General features: G+C 28.9%; 1 long non-coding RNA gene across 1 annotated transcript; it reads right to left on the reverse strand.

The window, feature by feature from the left end:
- Positions 1-2,069: 2,069 nt before the first annotated feature.
- Positions 2,070-3,910, reverse strand: LOC107877081. Its single transcript, XR_007054033.1, has 4 exons — positions 3,832-3,910; positions 3,577-3,628; positions 2,750-2,843; positions 2,070-2,528 (listed from the first exon to the last, which is right to left on the reverse strand). It is a non-coding gene; the product is annotated as an uncharacterized LOC107877081 (long non-coding RNA).
- Positions 3,911-4,131: the final 221 nt, after the last annotated feature.

Genomic DNA, 4,131 nt, shown 5'->3' on the forward strand with positions numbered 1-4,131 from the left:
CCCATAAAATGCGATTGAAACAAAATCTTATCGATTGTTCGTTAAAGCTAATTCCACAAAATAAATTTGTCAAATAATTAGAACGGAGAAAGAGATGAGTAGATGATTTTGATCCTAGGATATAATTATATTTAGGTTAACTACACTAACCACTCTTATATTATAAATCAGTTACAGATAGATTTTTTATATTTTTTAATCAAAACACGTGTACTCCTATATTATGAAAATCTTCCATTTACATCTCTTATGATGTTATTCCTTTTCTGAAAAAAAATAAAAATAACCTTTTATATTTTGAAATTTTTATCGAAATGAAACTTCATCTAACTAAGTATATTGAGGATAATTTTAAACAAAAGAATAAATAGAAAAAGAGAAATTTCTATAAAATAAAATTACAAATAACTGACATATTTAAAGTGCAAGAAAATTATTAGTTGGTATAATTTATTAAATAATTTGTGTTTATTTTTCTATTTCTGACTTTTGAAATGACAACCATTTAAAAAAATATTTATTATTTTCTAAATAAAAAGCATAAGTAAATTTTTTGTCAATTTTTTTTATTTTTGTTTTAAAATTTCATAAAAGGAACTTTGATAAAATGTCTTATTTATAGTTTTAATTTATATTTTAATATATTTGATAACAAATTTATATGATAATAGGTGTAAGTATACAATTTTTATAAATACAGAAAGCGTAATGACTTTTATGAAATTTGGTAATGAAAATTTGGCTATATGGTCCTTCTTAATATACTAGAGGGCCCAACGCAAGGGAAATTTTGAGTATTTTAAAGTTAAGTAAAATTAAATTTTGATAGTGGACAAAGTTTTACAAAATAGTTACATATATTTTATTTATATAATAATAAAATGTGATGCATCATGCTTCCAGTTAGCTGAGGTGTGGTCTCCATTATTGTAATTTTGACCAAAAAATTGATACCTGTTACATAAAATATAAGGTAAAGAAGGTGATAAATTAATATTCGTTAAAAAAATATAAGATTGAAAAATAGGTTAAATCACAGTTACTTGAAATAATACGAACATACATAAAAACAGGCGTATGATTACTTTAATAGTAATGTCCAAAGTATCAAATAAAAGGCTGATGAGGCTAGCTAGATTGGTTACTGCTCTGCTGATACTTGGCTTCCAAAGCATAAATCTGATTTGTGAAATCTATTCCAGTGTCCTCGGCCATTCTATGTACCTGAATCGGAAATGGGTTGAACATGAAGTGTGGAAATCAATGCCAGCAAGCCTTTTAAAACATGCTTGCGATGACATCCTTATTTGCTCAAACAAATTTTTTTGACTCTGTTGAGACGTTGTACTGTAAATTAATTTTTCACCGAAAAAAAATATCGGATACACGAAGCAGAGAAAGTTTATGTTTGCTATTCTTTTATGTTTCACATCGGAGAGAGATTGGAGATGAAGACATGTGAAGACACTGTGACGTATCTTGCAATAATTAGTACTTCCTTTACGTATTCTACTAATATACCATCATCAGATAAACTAAAATTACAACAATACCCTTTGAATGATTTTTTTCGTCTTATTCACACAAATTCATTAAAATCGTGAAGTTCATAAATGGCCCTAAAATGGTCTTGATATTTTATCCCCATAAAATATTTTTAAAAAAAATTTACTTATATAAAGGTGATCTTCAATTTTTTAAGCCTCGCTTAACAAATTTTGTCATAAGGAAGATATTCTAATTTTAGCCTATAATGTAGACATTCCATGACAACAAATCATGTGCACTCCTATGATTAAAAGTTAAAGAGCCTACTATGTTAATCTTTTAAAGATTTACCCGAACAGGAGGAGAATCATCATTCACTTCAAAATAAAATCCACTGAAAGGTTCATAATTCTGAGGGACTGCACCAACAAATATCTGATATGAAATAAAACAAATATTCATGTGCAGAATAAAATCTTGAGAACAAGAGATTTTCAAAAAATAAAAAAAGTAAAGGAATAACATTAAACATGTATTACAACTTATAAAGATTAAAAATAAAAATGTACTTACGTGGATGAACTATGACTCTTAGAACCCCTCCAAATGATCTTAAGACACTTCTCTATTTTTTTTCTCTGGTTCGATAGTCAATGTATCCAAAGAAAAGAGAGTCGAATCCAACCTAAAGTAGTAAAATGTATGAGGCCAACATAGTTGCTTAAATGTGTTTGGATTTTAGCTAAATCATCGGCAAAATATTTTTAATTTCTCATATTTTAGAGGCGAGTCCCTTGCTAATTAATGAACCAAAAAAGAGTTATTATTCAAACTTCCGAATTAAAATTGCTAGATAGATTGACACCTCTATTCTCAGATAGAATGCCTGAATAGCAGAATGTCCAAAAGATTTGATTTGTCAGCTAATTCTAGCAGTAACATGGAACTGCTGTTTAATGTATCTGTGCCTTGGAGTTTTCTGATCTATCATGTCAATATAATGAGTTGTTGCCTCATCATGCATGCACCAACCTCTCTTTCTACATAAATTGTGAATAAGATACCATTTGTATAAGCATTTCGACAAAAAAGAAGTAATCCCTCCACTATCCTACACCTTCTTTAAAAAAAAGTATATGTTAAATCACATAAAACATCAAGATTATCTAAAATGCTAAGAAACTTCTATCCACCATACCACGATCTCTCTTTTAATATTTTTTTTTTCAAATATGAAATTTTGGCTTATGTAACTACATACATGAACTCAAGTTGACCCGAGTTGACAAGCTGTCTAATTGTGCTTTGAATTTTGGGGCTCTGATTCCTCCACCAATGCTGGAAAAAAGCCTACACTTTAATTCAGAGGAGAAAAAAACCAAAATTTATCAGTATTCCAGTATGTCCCAAGGATACAACACAGAGAGAGAGAGAGAGGGGGTTGTGTGTGTGTGTGATAGTCAGGGTTTGCATGTTCATAGTCAGGGCTTGTATGTTCAACAAAAATAAACTTTCGTTCTTTATCAGTCAATAATGCTGGAATCATTGAATCAAAGACATTTTGAACACAAGCTCCCTGCCACATTACAATTCAATGTTATATCCATAATTAATGAATTTAAGAGGAATGAACATTACACTGTTGTCTCTATCCATTGAAAGTGAAAATAATTTGTATACTGTCACTGTAACATATGTAATTTATTAGGGGCGTGTGGTCATGAATTTTTTTTATTTTTTTGAAAAACATGTTTAGCTATAAAATTTCAAAATGTGAAAAACACCAAAAAGTTATTTTCACTTTATTCACTCAAATTACTCCCCAAGATACAAAACAACTCCAATTAATATTTATGGACAAACAAACTCTGATTTTAAATATAATTTTTCACTTAAAAAAATTACTTTTTTAAATATTCACAATGTTCATGGCCAAACAACCTCGTTAGTTACTCACCAAACCCTCAACTTACTACCTCAAACTGCCAATGGAGTTAATCAGTAAGTGGCATTTAACAATATGACAATGTAAAATTTATCACCATAAATTAGCCCGTTTGTTTCTACAAGGTCAAAAATCATACTAACCTTTCCTTCTTCTTGTTGTTGAAGATTTGAATGGGTGCATGGAAGATGCCGTCTATGAAATCAATACATTAATTAATACCTCAATTATTTAAAACAATCAAAGGATAAAGAAAATTCTTTAAAAATTAACACAAAAAGTTAGCTCGTTTTCCCTATTCAAAATGGAGAGAAACTGAAAATATGTTGTCAACTTTGAAATCTCCAAAAAAAAAAAAAATTGATAAAGAAAGAAAGAGATATCTAAAAAGATCTCACCATTTTCAGCAACAATGACTATAAAAATTGGATAAACATAATCTTCAAAGTAGGAAGAATGAGGAAGCTATGCGCAAGTATACACATAGATGTACATGGAACAACTAAATGACACATCACAGATGACTCATTATTAAGCAATGTAAATACTAAAATATCCTTAACTTTTTCTTAAATAATATCTAGCTGCCATGTTGAAACCCATATTTCTATAATATAGAAAAGTTGTTGCTAATTAAAAATTTTTATGCTCTAAATTCGAAAAATAGGAGAAAACGCAACATAAACTGAGTCGTTGGA

The sequence above is a fragment of the Capsicum annuum genome, chromosome 3, assembly GCF_002878395.1.
Source record: "Capsicum annuum cultivar UCD-10X-F1 chromosome 3, UCD10Xv1.1, whole genome shotgun sequence".
Taxonomy (NCBI): Eukaryota; Viridiplantae; Streptophyta; class Magnoliopsida; order Solanales; family Solanaceae; genus Capsicum; species Capsicum annuum.